This window comes from Amia ocellicauda, chromosome 13 (genome assembly GCF_036373705.1).
Source record: "Amia ocellicauda isolate fAmiCal2 chromosome 13, fAmiCal2.hap1, whole genome shotgun sequence".
NCBI classification, from domain to species: Eukaryota; Metazoa; Chordata; class Actinopteri; order Amiiformes; family Amiidae; genus Amia; species Amia ocellicauda.
This window is the reverse complement of record NC_089862.1, coordinates 7,809,518-7,832,499: the sequence shown is the minus strand read 5'-3', so window position 1 is coordinate 7,832,499 and position 22,982 is coordinate 7,809,518. Positions and strand designations below refer to the sequence as shown.

The window sequence follows — 22,982 nt, the reverse complement described above, 5'->3', positions numbered from 1 at the left end:
GTGATGTATTCTTCATTTGACTTAACCCAGCTACATCGGCACTTCATTTGCAGAGGGCTCAGTCTCCAATATGCTAGTATCCTTTCCAGGGGAAGCACTTGTAGTTCACTCTACAGTGCAAGGACCAAGATAATCTCCAGCACTAAGATGCATTAAGTAACTTAACCATGATCGAAACGGATATGGACCTCCGAGAAGTTTATATTAAGCAGTAATAAGTTTGATTCAGTAAAGCTGTATCAGCTAAAGATAAAAAGGTCAAAACAAAGTATCTGACCTCAAACTACAAGAAAATTAAACTGAATAGGCTAAATGACCACTGTATAAATATTAATTGTTGTCTGAGACTTATTATTGCTAATCAGAAAGAAGAGTTTAAATAGTTAGAAGATGAAGGCAAATGAATGTTCTGATAATACACAGACTGTTAATCATAGGGCTATGGCTTTTATATAAAACAAAATTGAATGTTATCAAATTCAGATTGAAAAGGACACTTTAGTGTTTGGTATAGTACATTTTCCCTGAGCAGCAACTCGCATCTTGACCCAATTAAGCAACCCTTTTGTAGATCGTATTTAGTTTTGAAAGTAGAGCATGTGACACAGTCTTCTTCAATAATACCTGATGAAACAAAATGTAGGCCATTGTAGACTCAAATGTAAATGGAACAGTGACTTTAAAAACCTCTTTACAATACCACCTTGAAATTGCCAGTGTCCGAAAAGAAGATCTTAGCAGAAATGAAAAAGACATTCACCTTCCTCAAAGAGTGCCACTTCCTTGGAGGAAGTATCACTGTTGGCAAATTCAGTAAACATGCCCCAGCATTATGACCAGAAGAGAGAGGATTTGACTTCATGCCTAATTGGATTAAGCCCCACAGGCAACTCATTGATAATGAACTAGGCTACATACTCAAAAAATGCAACTGTAACCATTTGTCAGTTTAACCTTTCTATAGACAATTAGAAATAGTTTTACTTCATGCAGTGTCACATACGGACTCAGACTGACTCATTTTTATACAATAAAGAAAGACTGATTGATTGAAAAGCATTACTGCATCTTCAAATAACAAGGAATAATTTGTACATGTTATTAACCAATTTAACACTCCTAACACGGCATTAACATTAGCAGATGCTTAACGTTGAATATATCTTTTCTCTGAATGGCTTCAGATTATTGAGCAAGATTAAAAATAACCTTCAGGACTGGAAATAGACGAAGAAATTAGGTGGAAAAAAAAAGTGCTAAGATATGGTGAAATGCACGTCAACACATTATGAGGAAGTAACAGTTCTTAAGTGGCATCAGTCTAATAAGGCTGAGGAGAACTGCAAATAGTTTGACTTAAATTTAGTTCCAGAACCCAAGAATACACCAAAACTGTCAATTAATTGAACGTTTTTCATTATGATCTATTTTCTAAGTTATCACTTGTCTCCTGTTAGACAAGTAGTCAAATGATCATACTCATTTCGGATTAAAAATAAATATATAAACATTGCTTTTGTCCCAGCCTTACATTTCCAGACAAAATACTACCAGGAAACCACCAACTTTCCACCTCAAATCTGCTGTGACACAAATTATGCAAATAAAACAATGGGCTCTAGGTTTCATTTAGAAACAACCCACAGTATAAAGTATGTGGTGAAGCCATTAATTCCAACAATTGCGGTTTCCAAGTTAGGATTTGATGTATTAAAACCAAAAAACTGAATTCTTCACCAGTCTAATGAACAGTAATTCCACCAGTACAGACAAATCGAAGAAATCGAAGGTTCGAATGAAATATAAAGACTTGGTTGGGACATTAAACTGGAAGACATTACTTATTAAATTAAAAAACATTATGCTTGTTTTTAAAGTGAAATCATTTAGTAATGCCCTGTCCCATAGTTAATCTGTTTTCAAGTTAACTCTGGTGAAAAGCCTTGAATTTTTTTTTTTTTTTATCCACCTCTTTAAAAGTGGTGTGCACATCCGTAAGCCAATACTTTGTCAGGTTCTAGACACCTATTCAATTGTTCTGAACTCCACAACAGCACTTGATTAATTTTTAAAAACGACCTCATGAAATATGCAAAACTTGCAGTTTCACAACCGGTGTGTGTTTTAACAAGTCTTTAGTCTTGGAAATAGTACTGAAAGACACATCCTTTCAGGTGTCAAATCAATCAATCTTCAGAATCATTACTGTAGGGTTCAGCATGAACCCTGATAGAATTATTACAGGCTTAGGTATTAAAGTATTTATAGTTCTAAACCAGTATGTTTGATCCTCAAAGCACTCACTCACTCATCTGAAAACGAGTGAATTTTATGAGCACTGCTTGGAATGGAAACGTATCTTTATATTTCATGATGCATCTTCCACAGCAGCAGAGTCGCTTGCAGCACAGGGTCCTTCTATACAGAATGAGTGAGCTGAACTCATGCCATCAATCTCAATCTCCTAGAGGTGCAAAACATGAACCCAATGCAATCTTATTCTGCCAACAGCTTTTAGTTTTACATTTGTTAGACTTATATAAAAAGGTTACTTTTCATTTTGCTCTACATTTTTTAACACCTTTTAGTTATTTCATCCCACCAGTCATCTTTCAAATACGTTATTGAACCATATATGCATAATGATTACAATGTACTTCGCAAACGTCAATGATGATAGTAAAAATCTCTCTTTTTAGAAAGAGCCTTATCCCCTATAGCAAATATGAGCTTCTCATCAGGAGCATCTGCAGTGGCATATCACACTTATGTAGCTGCGCAAAAATCCTAAAGAAGTTATTTAAAAGAAAATGTACCGTATCATTTTCATCCTTTCAAAAACATGCAAAGCAGATTTTGTCTTCACTTTGTTTCTCTTTCAAACATGTTCATGTCCCTGTAAAATGACTACTGGACATACGCAAGTAGGGTTTCTTTTATTTCTGAAACCTAGTCCCAGTTGTTGTTTAAATGAAATAACTCACTTCCTGATTGCTTGAGCAACAGCGGCTTTTCAGTTTCAGCAAAGTGCTTGTCATGAGTCATGATGAACTCTGGCATTTCATAGTGATTTTAAATCACTGCATTATATAAGCATTTTATACTAAGCGCAACTAAATGTAGAACAGCACATTGAGACTCTAAACTCTAATTGAAATTTGCATGCAGTTCAGTACAGACACAAAAACTCCGACCGACATTCAACAGGAAATTAATACAATACTTGGACCCACCTAGGAGGTACAACAAAGCCTTGAGCAGGTCTGAGTCAGTATTTGATAATGACAGTAGGAAATGGCAAACAATAGGTCTTGCAGTATACAAAGTATGAATGACAGACCAAAAATAAAGCCAGGTTAGGCCAAGTGACAAATTACAAAATTAAGACAAAATATGGCTAGAAAACCATAAACCATAAGTCAACCCTGCTGCTGGAACTGGATACAGTCTTGATAAAAAAGACAACGCAAGCAGCAGGGAGAACCGGGATAGCACACAGATAAGGAAAAGGGCTGCACTGAACTGTGGAAAAGATGTATGGGTAGCAATTAACTGTATAATATAGGACTTACATGAGATTTAACAATACAGATGCGACAACAACCAAACAAATTAGTCTTCCTGCAAGTTACAATTGCTGGTGACAAAGGCTAGTGTGGGTCTCTGTGGAACATCATTTGGGAAAGCAACTGTTATCGCTTGTCTGACATAATTTGTCAAAATATGGTTTCTATTATATGAAATATGGCACAGTTGGAAACAAATGTTGATTTGCTCTACTTGAATGAAAACAACCATATCAATATATTATCTGTAACTTTTGTTATAAAAAAAAAAAGTGGTTACTATGCTTGATAGCTCATGTAATGCAGCTTCACATGCTGTAGCATGATAAAAAACAATTAAGGACATGCGTTGTATCACAAGATTAAACTTGTTTAATCCATCATGACAGTTCTCAAATAAACATACCTGGTAAAAACTGCAAATAGAACGTCTAAAGGGTGGTCTATTTGTCACAGTCAATGTGCATTGTAAGGTGGCTATTTAGTCCTCATAAAAAAATGCTCAACAATGATTTGCTTTCAAGGATTGATCCAGTTCAGTGTCACACCACTAAAATTCCAAAGCTCATTTTTAATACCATGAAAATGTTCAGCACTTTGTTAACAATAAAGCCTCTTAAGGGCTACTAACGCAAAGAAAAGAAAAAACAAGTATTATTTCATTTCAAAACAAGTACTTGGAAAGGTCCTGTTTAAAGGTCAACTGCATAATATTTCCTGGCGGAAGGAGGAGGAAGATGAAAATTCCCCAAAAATCTATTTCCTTATTAGTATGTAAGCAGTGCAGGGTTTGTATCAGAAGGAGTTTCGGTGAGGGGGTAATACTGTGTTATGCTCCCTGTATTGTGATGTAACAAACATAAACAAAGAAACAAAGGAATCCTAATAATAGGAAGGAAATACATGTCTGCTTATTTGTTTTATCACATATTTTTTTCAATAAATATTATTCAGTCAACCATTAAGTTGCCTGTAACCTTAGACAGTTTATAGGAAGGATTGTAGAATTTATCTCATAGAACAATGTGACAGAAGAAACTGAGGAGTCTTATTGGAAAGCTTTCAGTTTCAGTATTAAAATACTCTAGTGGACTGTGCATTTTTTCCACTTTTCTAGTGATGTTTAAAAAGCGGTTCCCTTTTCAACACTTAGATGATGTCAAGTATAATTATATACATGCATACATACATAGATCCATATCAGATTTAGTTTCTAAGGCCTAATTTGACAGCACTTCGCTTTTACTTTTACTTTCCAGGATGTATGACCTCACTTACTGTACTTATCTGTGTAAATTGAATGTTGTAACATGTATTATATTTTGAATTGCTATGTTTAATGTAAATTTGAATTTGTAATGTTTCATGCCTTGTACTTAACTGTATTTTTGCACTTTGTATTGCACTTATGTTTTAAGTCACCCCGGATAAGGGCGTCTGCCATGAAATAATAATAATAATAATAAATATTAATAATAATAATAATGTATGAAAGTATACAATTTCTCGTATTCAATACAATTGGGGCAGTTTATTAGAATGTAAGAAATCCACTCTCTCATCAATGTGCTGGAAACATGACCAAAAAGCAACAAGATAATGTCATGCAAAGCAGTTGTAGTGAGAAAGATACAACTATCTGATAAATATACAAATTAATAAGGTCAAAAGTTTTCCAAAACAAAGAGTAATACAAGTGGATCTATCAATCACATGAGTGCAAAGTCTGTACAGCATTGGTTTAATATGTTTCCCAAAGACGTGCTTTAAATTAATCTAAACTACAATAAACAAATAAACAAAAGGAAGATACACATAAACAGGTAATTTCTTATTTGAATTTTCCATTCGACCCTTATTTAAAAGCAAACAGCATGCAAATAAGATGTGTCCGGCAACACAAGAAACCGATCTTAACGAAAATAAACACAGTAATCGTTGACAGGACATACATGATTATTGCAAGCTACACCACGTACGTAAATCACGTGGATCGCCTGTATGTTGCAGGCATTGATGAGATACATACATGTGGATTACATTTTGAGCACAGCAGGCTTCCCTCGGACATGATCTAAAAGTACAAACCGTATCTGAAATACGAGTTTGAAAGTAAAGGTGTATTGAAAAGTAAGAAAGCAAGGTCTTTAAAAATGTACTGAAAAATATCATTTTGCAAACATGGATAGGGCCAAAACACAGATCACAAGTAAGGGATCAGAAGGTGTGGGCAACTGCTCTTGATGAGCTCCAACGTTTACATGAGCAGAAGATGGGTCACTGCATTAACAATACGATCAAGCTGTGCAAAGTAAGGAACAATGTCACTAGCTATACTAATGCGTACGGCAGAAAACCACAGCCGGCACTTTGTTGAATACAGTGAGCTACAGTAGTGGTTAGGCTGCACACTAAATGAATGGCTGCCACCAGAATATCGACACATATATTCATTGTCAGTTGTTTTCTTTTTATTAAACGCAAAGTCTACCATTTCACGGTTTTAAAATAAAATCCCCATCAAAACTTGAATAACCGGCGTGTGCGGTAGAAACGGACTGCAGCGCGGTTTGTTTACATGCGCTGTGCGGCTGTCTGTGCGATGCATGTGGACACACACAGCTGCCCTCGGAAAATCAGCTGCTTTAAAATAAAAAATAAACGAGGACTTGGTCAGTCGTTCATTGGGAGAGCTTGGTTTTTTTCTTGTGCATTCTTGTACAGTACAGTCAACACCCTGCCACCCGCATTATTATACAGGCAATGCAGTGCAGGCCGCACCCCATCCATACGTCTTTCTGATCGGTCTGAACCCATAAAGATCGAGTGAGACACAACGACGCGACTTACCTCGCATCCTGTGCTGTTTGGCATTTCATCCTCCCTCGGAAATCTTCGAGGGGAATCCAGTCGTCTTCTCGTTAAGGAAAGCAACATTAAATCCCCTAAACCAGCTCCTGTTTCGATTCACTATTTACATCCTTGTCTGGAGCTGACCTGTCGGTGCCTGCAGCGCTACCGCAAGTCAACCAATCAGAAGGCGAGTGGAAGTGAGAAGCCACCAATGGGAGAACGAGTAAAGAAAACACTGCCCACTTAAGAGATGGACAGTCGATACAGCCAATGATACGTCTTTGGATAAAATATCGAACCAATAACAAGGCGTTATTCGTTTTATTACAAAATTCCTTTTTGCCTTATGAATAACCCGGGAAACTTGTCACTTTGCAAAACACTTTCCGAAGCGCTGGGGCAGAGTGAGTCTTGTGTTAAAAATGCTGACCAATTAACAGAGTATTATTTTTAATATCAGGGATAAATACTGTCCGTTCCTTATGTCCTACATCCTTTTCCCAGCGTGTAAGGTTGATGATGACTACGGTGCTGTGCTATTTAGTGTGTACAGTGGGCATGTATACACTAAGATTATACAGCTTTTTCCGTGTAGGTATACCTGCAAACATTCATGAGTTTTCTGAAATATAACCCTCTTTTCTAACTAACTAATAGAAAGTTTGGATGTTTTTCAGATGGGTTCACATACCTGGATTAGTCTTAGTCTTGGATTAACCTAACTAAAATAGCGCTGGGTAAGAACATAAGACAGTGTCCAATCGAGAGGAGCCCATTCGCCCCATCGTGCTCGTTTTGTGTCCATTAATAACTAAGTGATCAAGGATCCTATCCAGTCCATGCCCCTAGCCAGGGGGGTTCGTATAGTTTGAACGTATACAATGATAAGGAGGTTTGTTGCACTCATTGCTTGTTGTGTGGAACCCAGTCGCAGCAATTCCTGGTTATTATCCAATAGGATGTGATGTATTAATATGGATGTCCTGTATAGAGCTGCTGTGTTAGTCAGTCAGTGAGTTGATGCGCGCAGGTTCCCTGTTCTGCGTCTCTGCTCACTGTACTGTCAAACACAACACTAACACAGCTATTCGGTTTTCCTGATTTCTATACATAAGCAGCTAAAACGTGCATCGTTTGTCGTGTGGACAGATGTCAGCCTCGCCTCGAACATATAAAAGTGTGCACACGACCGGGGGTCACGGTGCCACAGCTTGTGTCACCAGAAACCCCTCCGTCAGCGGCGGACACGGCGGATTTCAGTGCAGACGCGTGTTTCAGCAGCGACTCACAGAGCTGCTCCTCACCGTTTCAATCAGACCCACCGACTCACAGAGCTGCTCCTCACCGTTTCAATCAGACCCACCGACTCACAGAGCTGCTCCTCACCGTTTCAATCAGACCCACCGACTCACAGAGCTGCTCCTCACCGTTTCAATCAGACCCACCGACTCACAGAGCTGCTCCTCACCGTTTCAATCAGACCCACCGACTCACAGAGCTGCTCCTCACCGTTTCAATCAGACCCACCGACTCACAGAGCTGCTCCTCACCGTTTCAATCAGACCCACCGACACACAGAGCTGCTCCTCACCGTTTCAATCAGACCCACCGACACACAGAGCTGCTCCTCACCGTTTCAATCAGACCCACCGACTCACAGAGCTGCTCCTCACCGTTTCAATCAGACCCACCGACTCACAGAGCTGCTCCTCACCGTTTCAATCAGACCCACCGACTCACAGAGCTGCTCCTCACCGTTTCAATCAGACCCACCGACTCACAGAGCTGCTCCTCACCGTTTCAATCAGACCCACCGACTCACAGAGCTGCTCCTCACCGTTTCAATCAGACCCACCGACTCACAGAGCTGCTCCTCACCGTTTCAATCAGACCCACCGACTCACAGAGCTGCTCCTCACCGTTTCAATCAGACCCACCGACTCACAGAGCTGCTCCTCACCGTTTCAATCAGACCCACCGACACACAGAGCTGCTCCTCACCGTTTCAATCAGACCCACCGACACACAGAGCTGCTCCTCACCGTTTCAATCAGACCCACCGACTCACAGAGCTGCTCCTCACCGTTTCAATCAGACCCACCGACTCACAGAGCTGCTCCTCACCGTTTCAATCAGACCCACCGACTCACAGAGCTGCTCCTCACCGTTTCAATCAGACCCACCGACTCACAGAGCTGCTCCTCACCGTTTCAATCAGACCCACCGACTCACAGAGCTGCTCCTCACCGTTTCAATCAGACCCACCGACTCACAGAGCTGCTCCTCACCGTTTCAATCAGACCCACCGACTCACAGAGCTGCTCCTCACCGTTTCAATCAGACCCACCGACACACAGAGCTGCTCCTCACCGTTTCAATCAGACCCACCGACACACAGAGCTGCTCCTCACCGTTTCAATCAGACCCACCGACACACAGAGCTGCTCCTCACCGTTTCAATCAGACCCACCGACACACAGAGCTGCTCCTCACCGTTTCAATCAGACCCACCGACACACAGAGCTGCTCCTCACCGTTTCAATCAGACCCACCGACTCACAGAGCTGCTCCTCACCGTTTCAATCAGACCCACCGACTCACAGAGCTGCTCCTCACCGTTTCAATCAGACCCACCGACTCTCAGAGCTGCTCCTCACCGTTTCAATCAGACCCACCGACTCACAGAGCTGCTCCTCACCGTTTCAATCAGACCCACCGACTCACAGAGCTGCTCCTCACCGTTTCAATCAGACCCACCGACTCACAGAGCTGCTCCTCACCGTTTCAATCAGACCCACCGACTCACAGAGCTGCTCCTCACCGTTTCAATCAGACCCACCGACACACACAGTGACTGAGCAGCACCAGCACGGCATCCAGTTCGCTGCACACTGTCTGTTGATGTGTGATTGTTCGCTGGTGATGTGTGATTGTGAAGCAAAGATATGTTCCAAATCTGCCTGATTTCATGGAGATTGTGAGCTGTTTTTTGACTTCAAAATGACTCTGAATCGCACACTTCAGGTCTCCAGCTGTCAAACTCTTCTGGGGGACCCCCAGACCCCCACACCCCCGCCCTTAATTACTCAATTGTCTTCGCCCTCATTTTTCAACACTAGTGTTGTGCAGTGCACAGTGGGACAAAGGGAAATGGTACAGACTTGAATCTAATAAGACACAAAGTGCTTGAAAGTTTCTATTATGTTTATATATATGACTACAACAAATTAAAATATAAGTGGTCTGAAACCATTTTAATACTTGTTGTACTTTGTGAAATGAATGTACTAAATATAAGCAACAAGGTATATTACTAATTCACAGATTTAGTCCATGTCTGGACCTTGACTATACCTTGACCAAGAAATTTGGACCCTGACACAAAATAATTGACTACCCCTGCTGTAGAACATTGCTACATTATGCATATTGCACTAAGGTGTCTGTAATATCGTTTTGTGGTGCAATACTTTTTTAATATTGTATTCATAATTAGTTTTATGTCACTTGTTTCTTTAATACTGTTTTTATACTGTTTGTGTGGGGTTTGTGTTTCTAAAATAAGAAAATCTCAAAGACATAAAGCTATGCAGTCTGTGTGAGTTTATGAACACAATGATCTGTGGTGGAACTGACTGCGATGCAGGGGGCACCAGTTAAAATCTTGCCTAGGGCACCAAATTGGTCAGGGACGGCCCTGTGCGCAGCAACTGACGTTATGGACTCATAGCAAAATCTGTGAGGCCAACGACATCCAGCTGGATAGTGACTATGGGGCGAAAAGAGCAGGAGAGACGGGAGAGAAAGCAGGCAGCAGCGTCATTGTCGCAGAATATTGAACATATGTTCAAAAAGACTGCCAAACAGGGTAAGGTTGTTATATTTACTACCTAACCTCACAGTTGAGATAGCTAACGCTAGCTACATGCTAGCTAACAGTCATCAACCCCACAGGAGCAGAAGGTAGCTAATGTTTTCACTTGTGTGTGTCTGTGTCTGTCAGGATTACACAAAAACTACAAGACCGATTTTCACAAAACTCAGTGGAGGGGTGTAGCATGGGTCAAGGAAGAACACAGTAAATTCTGACCATCATCCGTCCAGTGGAACTAGAACTAGAACTAGGAACTACAGTGACCGATTCAGAAGGTTTTTATCCTGAATGTGTGATGTGTGTTCCTCTGTGTCAGCGCTCCATTCACGTGTGTGTGTGTGTGTGTGTGTGTGTGTGTGTGTGTGTGTGTGTGTGTGTGTGTGTTTGGACTGAAAAAGGTGGAACATTATCTTGGTAAGCAATTTGACAACATTGTAGTAAATATTTTCGGTGCATCAAAAAGCGTGCTCGTTAAGATACCAGCAGACAAGCTAATCCAGCACAGATTAGTGCATAAAAAGTCACCAAAATGAAGTATTTGAACCTCATAATTAAATACAAAATGAGTGGAAAAACTGCAAAAAGGTCCACTTTTTGAAAAAAGAACCCCCCCTTCCACTAGGCTGGATTCAGGCCTGCAGTCTGTTTTTAAATGTTCCCAAATAGTCACTTCTACCACATCGCTGGGGAGTTTGTTCCAGATTGTGACGCCTCTCTGTGTGAAGAAGTGTCTCCTGTTTTCTGCCTTGAAGCCCAATTTCCATTTGTGTCCCCGGGTGCGTGTGTCCCTGCTGATCTGGAAAAGCTCCTCTGGTTTGATGTGGTTGATGCCTTTCATGATTTTGAAGACTTGGATCAAGTCCCCACGTAGTTTCCTCTGTTCCAGGCTGAAAAGGTTCAGTTCCCTCAGTCTCTCAGTATGGTTTTCATAAAGATGCTTTCATGCTAATCATTTTCTGTCTAATCATTTTTTCCAACATTTTACAAGTGATGCAGGTGAGACTGATTGGTCTGTAATTTCCTGGCTCAGTTTTGTCCCCTGTCTTGTGGATTGGTATGGTATTTGCTGTCTTCCAGTCAGTTGGCACATCCCCGTTCTAAGTGTCTTTTGGAATATTTGACTTAGCGGCCTTTAAATAATTTCCCCCATTTATTGAAGTACTGTTGGAAATATCCCATCTGGCCCAGGTGATTTGTTTGTTTTTAATTCTGCTAGTCCCTTTAGTACCTCCTCCTCATTTATCCTGATCTCTCTTAGGGTTTGACTGGACTGATTGTCAACCTGTGTCATGTCATCTGTTTTTTTCTTTTGTAAAAACCTCAGTGAAATACTCATTTAGAACATTTGCCACATCTTGTTCGTTTTCCAAGATACTTCCATTTTTGCCATTTATCTGTTTCACTTTATTTACCTCTTGCTGTTAGTATTCGAAAAAGCTCTTTGCATAATTTTTTGTCTATTTCCCTCTTTGCTTTCCTGATCCCTTTCTTAAAAGTAGTTAGTTAAAACGAGGGTAGGGTAGTTAAAACAAGTGCTAACCAGCTTTTACTAGTAGAGATGTCAGAGATGTTTAAAGGACTAGCCTTGGAAATAACAGATGGCTTCACAGATAACTAACTAGTCAATGTTATTTCAGGTACAGTAGTCCTAGACTAGTGCAAATCAAAGCCTGAAAGCCTGACAGCCCTGCAATACCATATAAATAATTTCCATATGAAAGGGACATATAAAGGAACAATACAGATACATACTTCAGAAGATGGCATGATGGCAGAATTTCAGCTCTAAAAGGTTTTTTGTAATGCGCAAGAAGTCAAATATGCCTGGAAAAAGCAACAATCCATGTTAATTGAACAAACAAAAAAAAACATCAAAGAGTGCTGTGGACAATGTTACATTTTTCTATTTTTTATTGTGTTGAAGACACTGTATTATTCCATTCTTTTGTATCATGCAATACACTGAACCAAATAATCACCTTAAACACACGTGAACTTAATATAGATTAGAAAGAACAAGAAGAAATTGATGCATTGTAGTCTCCATTGACATGACTTTAACACAATACAAAATATACACTCACCTAAAGGATTATTAGGAACACCTGTTCAATTTCTCATTAATGCAATTATCTAACCAACCAATCACATGGCAGTTGCTTCAATGCATTTAGGGGTGTGGTCCTGGTCAAGACAATCTCCTGAACTCCAAACTGAATGTCTGAATGGGAAAGAAAGGTGATTTAAGCAATTTTGAGCGTGGCATGGTTGTTGGTGCCAGACGGGCTGGTCTGAGTATTTCACAATCTGCTCAGTTACTGGGATTTTCACGCACAACCATTTCTAGGGTTTACAAAGAATGGTGTGAAAAGGGAAAAACATCCAGTATGCGGCAGTCCTGTGGGCGAAAATGCCTTGTTGATGCTAGAGGTCAGAGGAGAATGGGCCGACTGATTCAAGCTGATAGAAGAGCAACTTTGACTGAAATAACCACTCGTTACAACCGAGGTATGCAGCAAAGCATTTGTGAAGCCACAACACGTACAACCTTGAGGTGGATGGGCTACAACAGCAGAAGACCCCACCGGGTACCACTCATCTCCACTACAAATAGGAAAAAGAGGCTACAATTTGCACAAGCTCACCAAAATTGGACAGTTGAAGACTGGAAAAATGTTGCCTGGTCTGATGAGTCTCGATTTCTGTTGAGACATTCAGATGGTAGAGTCAGAATTTGGCGTAAACAGAATGAGAACATGGATCCATCATGCCTTGTTACCACTGTGCAGGCTGGTGGTGGTGGTGTAATGGTGTGGGGGATGTTTTCTTGGCACACTTTAGGCCCCTTAGTGCCAATTGGGCATCGTTTAAATGCCTACCTGAGCATTGTTTCTGACCATGTCCATCCCTTTATGACCACCATGTACCCATCCTCTGATGGCTACTTCCAGCAGGATAATGCACCATGTCACAAAGGTCGAATCATTTCAAATTGGTTTCTTGAACATGACAATGAGTTCACTGTACTAAACTGGCCCCCACAGTCACCAGATCTCAACCCAATAGAGCATCTTTGGGATGTGGTGGAACGGGAGCTTCGTGCCCTGGATGTGCATCCCACAAATCTCCATCAACTGCAAGATGCTATCCTATCAATATGGGCCAACATTTCTAAAGAATGCTTTCAGCACCTTGTTGAATCAATGCCACGTAGAATTAAGGCAGTTCTGAAGGCGAAAGTGGGTCAAACACAGTATTAGTATGGTGTTCCTAATAATCCTTTAGGTGAGTGTATACTCTGGTATTTTAATGGGAAAGTCTTCGTCCCACAAACAGTGACCTTAACCCAATATGGTTTATTTCACTGGTGCATTTATGTTTCTGCATAGTGGCCCTTTAGTGATATGCAGTCAAACGTTTAAATCAATTGACAGTCTGTTTCACCACCATATCTGTGCAGAATGCATTGGCCCTCATTGTACATTGCAACTTTTTATTTAAGTACTAGAATTAAGAGTGTGCATGTCTTACATTTTAGAACATCCTTCAGCATTATGAAGTGACATCTAGTCAACTCATATAATAAAAATGAAATGTTGCTAAAGATACATTTTACATACTGCCATGTCTCCTTTATACAATATTATACAAACTGATTATGCCTGATCTATTTTATGTAATAAAACCCACTCTGTTGGTTAACTGTTTTAGTTAGCTAAACCACACAATTGTAATTGTAGTAATGCTCAGAAAAAATTGAAGCTAGGGGATTGTGACTGATTTATAAAATACTATTTTACAATTGCACATCTTCAGATTAGCATCACCCTCCAGTGTTTTAAATGGTTTAAATATGTTGTATTGATTGTACTCAAGGGAGTCCCCTTTTTTTATCAAGGGGCTTTCTAAAGAATCAACTGGATAAAGCAGAATAAAGCTTGTTTAAGTTAGGTCATAAAGTTACTTCAGTTCTTTTCCCTGTATGAAAAATTGCTACATTAGACAATGAATGTGGATGACTGCTAACAGCTTTAAAGGCAGGTAGACTACAAAGGAATAAACACAGAAAATGAAAGGTCACAATAAAAGGTTGATTTTTTTTTAAATGACCCTTGACGCTTCAGAGATGAACTGCACACACTTAGACTATTCAGGTTCAACACTAACCATTCACAGTGGTTTCCATTGTACTGTCAAGTAGGGGGTTAAAAAAGAGAAAGTTTTTTTAGTTACAAAATGTTAGCTAAATACATACAAATACATTTAAAAAACAAACAAACAAGCTGCAGTATGTTCGTGTGAATCAAATAAGTATCCATCTCCCCTGAACAAATACAGATTTGATATACTTGTTAAATTAGGAAACATAAATGATGTGTAAATAATAAAAAGAGAACTTGTAAAATTGAATAGAAGCTTAGCGTATCGCATTAATATGTGTTCTGCATGGTGATGTTGAAGCAGTAAAGAATTGAAAAGGTGCTAGCTAAGCTAAAACATAATTAAGCAAATAAATGAAATTAAAAAGTAATATAGAAAATAGAATTTATGATTTTGGGCTCGGTTTGCACACAATATAATTGGTGTACTTAAAAACACTAAAATCTTAGATCTTAATTTCTATGTGTCCAGGCAGATATGACGATTGTCTGGTGAATATCCTGTCTGCCACAATCAATAAACACTGATGTTTATAAAATAATGTGCTCAAAATACGACGTTCTATCTTCATTGTATTATTGATTCATAGGAATAGTTGGGCTCATTATATATTTTGTCATGCACATGAAATGCTAAGCTTCTCTTTATTTTTGTTTACCATATCTCTTGACACGTATCGGTTGAAAGAAGAGTCTCAGAAATAGATTTTCACAAACAAAGCCTGAGACTAAAATACAATATATGCCTCAGCATGAGGGAAGCTGTTGATCTATGGCATACTGTTCCCTGAGTGATTTTACACACCTGCCATGGATGATGAAACACAAGATGCAAATTACTTTGTATTCATCACAAAGAATATATAAGTATGTTTATGAACAGATGCCTTTTTCAAGTACACTGAGCATTATTTATACTTTATCAAGATTGCCATAGTATATTTGCTCCTCTGTATAAGATATATGTGTCTCCACTTTTATTACACAGTTTGTTCTGTGTGAAGGTTTTAACAGTGCTATGACTATCATCCCAATGTGTCCATATTTAATTATGTTTCACTCTAGTTTGCCATTCTTTACCATGTTGCACCAAGGTATGTCACATTCAAATCTTATATGTGTTTAGATATTGTAATACTTATCTTCCCATGCATGTAATATTATTTATGATCAATATAAAGTGTTCTTATATACAGTATAGGGGAGAGGTCATATGATGCAGCACAGAACCCCTGGCACTCCTCCAACACAAACCATACTATTTTCTTGAAGACTGCATGATTGAAGGGCTAAACAGTAAACTCCAAATACCCCCCAAAAGAGTAGAAAACAAATTAGCTGCACCAGAATCTTAAAGAAGGTATGTGGCGGGGTAGCCAGTAATGGAGGCTTGGAGACAGACTAAGGGTAAACAAAAAACAGACTTTTATTAAATAAACAAAATAAACCGGCACGAGTCAAAGGACTTCACTGTGTTAAAAGAACACTAAACAAAACCACAAGTCCAAACAAACCAGCGGGCAGGGCAGGGCAGGGCAGGGCAGGGCAGGGCAGGGCAGGGCAGGGCAGGGCAGGGCAGGGCAGGGCAGGGCAGGGCAGGGCAGGTTTCCTCCAACTCTCCACCCTTTAATGGGAGGCTGAGGCCTACTTATATAGCAGGTGGCTGGGGTTGATTGACCTTAATTGATCAATCACCCCAGCCACCTGCAGTCCATGAGCAGGCAGGGAGGGACAATTAACCCCCTCCCTGCCACAAGGTAATATCAAAAATACACAAAATGTTACATTTGAAATGGACAAAGAGCAAATAATGCACCTGCCAGTTTACCTATCACCTTGAATATATATCCTAATTCAGTACAGTTATGCAACACTGCCAGGAGGTCTCTGGAGCTCGGCTTTGATATTTCTTTCCTTGCCTCTGATTTCTTCATTTGAAATTAAAGAATATTAAAAGGATTTTGCAACATGGACTGTAATCCAAAAAAGAAATGTGAAAAGCAACAACATTAAGGTGTCTGCATTATATAGTGTTAGATATAATTGCCTTGTCAGAAAAAGGTCATTAGTTACCTAGAAAAATCAGTAGACCATACCCAATACATACAACAAATTATTAAAATGTCACCTAACCCTTGTTTTTCTTGGCATCCAATATGTTTTCAGCCGGTTTGCAAATGGGAGTAATGTTACAAGGATCCCTCTGGTCAATTTATTTATTTATTCTTTGAAAAACACATGTATGTGTTTGCCATTAAGATAAATGGACCTTTCTCCTACGTGTAACATGTCATCCCAGCCTATTTGTAGTACACCCTTTGAAGTATAATGGCTTTTAACAGCTACCATTTTCCAAAATGCTCTGAAAAAGCCCCCGTCTTTGTGATGTATCTAGGAAAATAAATTGCCAATTAAAATGTATTGAAATGGTTTTTTGTATCCTTTCTTCACTACCACAGTTAATTTGTATGCCTTGTTTTTGTCACGGAAAACATTAAAGTAATAGAAATTTAAAAGGAAAATTCCTGCTCAACTTTCCAATAAGTTGTGTTATAACCAAAAAAAGCACATAACCAAAACAACGTTATATTCCTGATCATAAGGAGATACAGTAAATGATTTGATGAAACATGGCCAATTGAAAAAGTCTTATTTAATTTCCGTGAGGGTGGAGGGAGAAAAAAATGGAGGTTGAGATATCTAGGGAAGATTTGGCTCAACTGACAAGGAATAAGATAAATTGTTGATTTACTGTTGGAATTAAAGTGTTTCTATTGGCTGACCAGGATTTGGGAAGTATTGTTAATGTAATGTGAAATAAAAGGTATATTTTTGGAAGTTACATTTATAGCAATTGATATTGTTCTGTTGCTATGAATGTAAATTTGCTTGTCTATAAACGCAGTTCATTTGTTGAAATGTAAATTCTTAATGCTATTTATTTAATTTTGACTATGCAAATCCTTGCATGATAGTTCAGCAAGATATTATGTGAGTTACTGCACATCGAAATAATCAACTTAGCATTAAACTAATTAACATTGTGCACTGATGAACCATACATTCTCTACAGTACAAATCTGACCAAATCTCTCTATTAATCACCAATTAATGAGCACATTGTGTAGCTGAACAGATGTAGATTCGTTGCCAGAGATACTGTCACAGTATGCCTATGTGCCATTAATATTTTATTTGATTACATTTTACTGTTCTCCTGTCTTAAAAATCAGCTGTCAAAGTCAGTTGCTCTTTTTACAGCAGAACTTCATTTTAAACTCCTAGAGTCCAGCATGCTGGGTGTTAAATTAGCAGCCCCAGATAACTGTTGCAATCGCTACAATTTTAAATGTAATAAAGAGAAAGTGTGCTTGCAATGAATTTAGCTTCATCACGGTTTGGACCGTTAGTGTTTGATCACTAAATGCATAATTTCAGCTTGGCTGCTGGACGCTGACAATTTGTGGAAATGAAGATGTGCGTTACATGGTTATTTCAGGCTTGGTCTAATTTGAATCAGTGTTCTACTTTATTTTGGGTTCAGACTGGGGTTAATTCTACAGCCAGCTGACAATAAGGGAAAAGAAATGAGCATTATTCCCCAGGCACACGTGTCATAATCACTTTGCTCCTCAGGAGATCTATACTATGTCCAGCCATGCTTCACTGAGTGAACCAGAATTACTGCAGGAGGTGTAGGCTGTGATTCCTTATGTCTGTTACAGTGCCCCCTCATTCAGGCAATAAATCTGAAAAACAAAATTAAATTACTTTCATGACATGTTTAGATCTTTGATACCCTATTCATCATAAAGACAAGATCAAAATGTCTTCTGATCATGTGCCCGTTAGCAGGCTGGCCTAAAGGAGGATTTTGAGTAATAGAGAAGGGTTTTTTGCACATTGTTTCACGGATTCACAAAAAAAAAAAAAAAAAAAAGCATTGGCATCCCAAGTATTTCCCAACATTGTGCCAGATCCGGAGATTACTTCATTCCAGGTACGTGTCTTTTTACAGTGCATCAGACCCAGCATGGAAGTATGTTAACTTATTATTTTCTAGTCTATGTTTACCAACATTTAATTTCAACTTTGCCTCATTTAAGATGGCAGTGTTTAATGAAGGCTGTGTTAAGTGTCTTACCATCCAACACTGGAAATGGAGAACATCCAAAAAGGTCAATGCCTCTCTAATATAAAGTGTACATATACACTCACCTAAAGGATTATTAGGAACACCATACTAATACTGTGTTTGACCCCCTTTCGCCTTCAGAACTGTCTTAATTCTACGTGGCATTGATTCAACAAGGTGCTGAAAGCATTCTTTAGAAATGTTGGCCCATATTGATAGGATAGCATCTTGCAGTTGATGGAGATTTGTGGGATGCACATCCAGGGCACGAAGCTCCCGTTCCACCACATCCCAAAGATGCTCTATTGGGTTGAGATCTGGTGACTGTGGGGGCCAGTTTAGTACAGTGAACTCATTGTCATGTTCAAGAAACCAATTTGAAATGATTCGACCTTTGTGACATGGTGCATTATCCTGCTGGAAGTAGCCATCAGAGGATGGGTACATGGTGGTCATAAAGGGATGGACATGGTCAGAAACAATGCTCAGGTAGGCCGTGGCATTTAAACGATGCCCAATTGGCACTAAGGGGCCTAAAGTGTGCCAAGAAAACATCCCCCACACCATTACACCACCACCACCAGCCTGCACAGTGGTAACAAGGCATGATGGATCCATGTTCTCATTCTGTTTACGCCAAATTCTGTCTCAACAGAAATCGAGACTCATCAGACCAGGCAACATTTTTCCAGTCTTCAACTGTCCAATTTTGGTGAGCTTGTGCAAATTGTAGCCTCTTTTTCCTATTTGTAGTGGAGATGAGTGGTACCCGGTGGGGTCTTCTGCTGTTGTAGCCCATCCGCCTCAAGGTTGTACGTGTTGTGGCTTCACAAATGCTTTGCTGCATACCTCGGTTGTAACGAGTGGTTATTTCAGTCAAAGTTGCTCTTCTATCAGCTTGAATCAGTCGGCCCTTTCTCCTCTGACCTCTAGCATCAACAAGGCATTTTCGCCCACAGGACTGCCGCATACTGGATGTTTTTCCCTTTTCACACCATTCTTTGTAAACCCTAGAAATGGTTGTGCGTGAAAATCCCAGTAACTGAGCAGATTGTGAAATACTCAGACCGGCCCGTCTGGCACCAACAACCATGCCACGCTCAAAATTGCTTAAATCACCTTTCTTTCCCATTCAGACATTCAGTTTGGAGTTCAGGAGATTGTCTTGACCAGGACCACACCCCTAAATGCATTGAAGCAACTGCCATGTGATTGGTTGGTTAGATAATTGCATTAATGAGAAATTGAACAGGTGTTCCTAATAATCCTTTAGGTGAGTGTATATGTAGCATATTATTTGGTAAGAACTGTTATTGTAATGTAGCTGACAAGTTGATAACCTTATTAGTCAGCACTATTACATTAATTCCAGAACAGTTCTCATCAAACCATATACTGTATGTCATATATTTTATGCTCCTATACTTAACATTTTGATTATGTTTTGTATCCTTCTTAAAGACATTGCATGCTTTCCAAAGGATTAGATGTGAGTCATCCCTTCTTACTTGCTGTATGTTTAAGAAGCCTGCCATATACCATTTAACATTATGCAATTTCTTCTTGAAGCAGTGAATCCAAGATCATCCTAGAGGTGTGCAATACTCAAAGAACTTCCCTGCATGGCGAAGGTCTCAGACCGTTTACTTATGATGTCTTTGGGTACTCATTCATGATATTTCTTGTTTGAATGTTTACATATTGTGGTGGGAAAACAAGCAGTCTTCTACCTTCTCTTTGCAGCATAATCAAATAAATCAAAAACAATACTCTTGTCCTATGTTTGATTTATTATAACTTTAAAATACATTGTTGTTTTTTTTGTTTTGTTTTTTGTAAACAGTGCATTTTACTTTTTTTAATTCCATAGAGCTAAATGTATCATTACTTAAATAAGTGTTACAAAGCAGGGGGTCTGAGCTGAGCACACCTATTGATCTGCATTGACAGAGCTGCCACTAATGTGGGTTTGACATTTTGAATGTGCTCATTCCTAACAAAACTGTTCAATATGTGGTCAGGGGTGCCATGGCAGAGACATATGCTACTGAACACACAGCCCAGCAGTTCTTATAACAAGCAATTAGTTCATAACCATGTGACTGGAGCAACCAATCTGAATCTCATTGACTTTTACTGAGACATCCTGAATCCTCCTGATGAACTTAGATGGGCTTTGATAAATGCAAAGTATTAAACGCATTATATGCATGCAGGTATGCATACTATCAAATGATTGGTAATATACTTTAAGTATATATTAAGTATGAAGTAACCTATCTAATAATTTCTGGTGCTTAAGTTCAGTTGTCAGAATGTGAGGAAGCTACAAAACCACTGAACACAATGCTTAGACGTCCAGAAAGAATTGAGGATTTACATTTAAAGTTTAAATGAAGGGAACACATGTTAGCGGATACAACGTGCTATTCAGTATTTTTGGTGAACACATTCCAAAAAGATTTGTGCTGCTCTTGAAATTTGAAAAACTCCTGGTCTCAAATGAATGGCATAGTAGGGTAGGATAAAGGAACATCACCGCTTTAGTTTTCTTCGGAGGAGATTGTGAAGGGCTTCAATTCAAATATTGAAATGCCTGAAATTAATGACAAATGATAAAGATTTATTGAAATGTAAAGTAGACTGGAAATATGATACCATTCTTACCTTAAGGAGTCAAGTGTATCTGACATAGTGTGTCCACACAAGTACGATTGATTTGTAACTGTTCTTCTGTTCTTATGACATGTTACACTAATATTATTTGGGGCTGAATCAATGACAAATCTTGAAATAACCTAATATATTCACATGGCACTGTACACTACTGTGTCACTATAAACGACGTATCGTGCACACATATACAACCGTGGCCCTCCATTCTTACTAAGCAATGCAATCTGACTTTGAGGTTTCACGAATAATATTATTGGAGCAGACAGGATGTTAGTCGCATACAGTGATTGATCAATGTGTATTTGTGTGAGCTGGTACTTATTTCAGAATTTAACCGGTTTTCTACTTGTCCGTCACAGGATTTAGGGTTTCATGTCTTCTGCAGGCATAAAATTGTGATGAAGTATTGAATTGTTAGTAAGGGGTCTGTTAATAAAGCCACATCAACATAAAGAACAGTATTTAAATTGACTATCACATTAATTATCATTCACATTCAACTTCACTTATAAAGAAAGCATCTCTCACTGTAAATAGTATAAATGACATTCAGTATTTTATTTATTTTGTTTTATTCTTTAACAGTCCTCTCCAGTGACAAATTAATGAAATTTAGTGTAATTGATTTGTTTAGAACGTCCTATTGATTTTCCCCTATATACATCTCTAGTGTGATTAGGTAAATTTCATATTCCATGCACCACTGTAATCCCCTTTTGATTGTGGATAACTGAAAGTAGAGCAATATCCTATATCCTCACTAGCAAGCTAGCCTCTCTTTTTTTCCCTCAGAAACCTAATCAGTGCCTACTGAGCCCTGGAGCACTCAGCTCCACACGTGTGGTTTCCATGTCACCTCACTGGGTGTCCTCACAGTTGGGGTGCCAGTGAAGTGAATCCACCCCTGCCTAATTTTCAACCCTTATCCAAGAGGAGGTGTGCATGTCAATTTGACTCCCTGCGGTTCCCAGGTCAGCACAACTGCTGTAAATAATCCTGCATTTTAAGTGATTTCCAGCAGCAATGCAGTAGTTTGGTTTGTGTGGGGAGTGTACACAGGTCCTCGCTTATAGTGATAAATTAATGTATATAGAGTACTGTGTTTTTGAACGATCATCGTGGAGTAGTGCTCTTCAACAGGTTCAATAAAGACTGGTATTTCAGTTACTGTGTATTGGCAACAAAATTCAGATCAAGGGGATAACAATGCAGATATTTAGGACTTGACGTCAGACTGATTGCATTAATACTGATTACATGAAACATGTTAAAATAGATGATTTCCAAGGGAATGTATGTGGCATCTGATCGTTTTCCCAATGAGGAACACAAAACACTGCAACTGTCGTAGTGTAATCTCACCTCCACATCAGCAGTTTCCGGAGCCCTGCTAGAACTCTCCAGGGTGTTTGGTAGTATTACCACTGAGACCCGCCTCTGTGTTTTCGTCAGAGCGTTGATCAAGCACTGATAAAGTCTGCTCTCTGATCATCACACTCATATCTTACCAAGTTCCAACGCCTCATTAAGATTTAGTTTCATTGTCTGCAAGATATAGATTGATGTTGATTGTGATGTTATTACATGTGTTAGTATTATAGTGTTACAGATCTTTGTTATTTATTTTGTGTTAAACCATGTAAGTCACATTTTCATATATAAATCATTCTCTTGGGGGTATTGTTACACTTTCACAATGATGGAAATATAACAGAACA

The 22,982-nt window shown here is 39.1% G+C and overlaps 1 protein-coding gene across 11 annotated transcripts in view; it reads right to left on the bottom strand.

The window, feature by feature from the left end:
- Positions 1-6,563, bottom strand: part of kiaa1109 (KIAA1109 ortholog) — an 86,922-nt gene extending 80,359 nt beyond the window's left edge. For all 11 annotated transcript variants that reach the window (XM_066719826.1, XM_066719827.1, XM_066719830.1 and 8 more), the window contains exon 1: positions 6,417-6,563. The gene's annotated coding sequence lies outside the window, so the exon portion shown is untranslated. The remainder of the gene's footprint in view (positions 1-6,416) is intronic.
- Between the last annotated feature and the right edge of the window lie 16,419 nt (positions 6,564-22,982).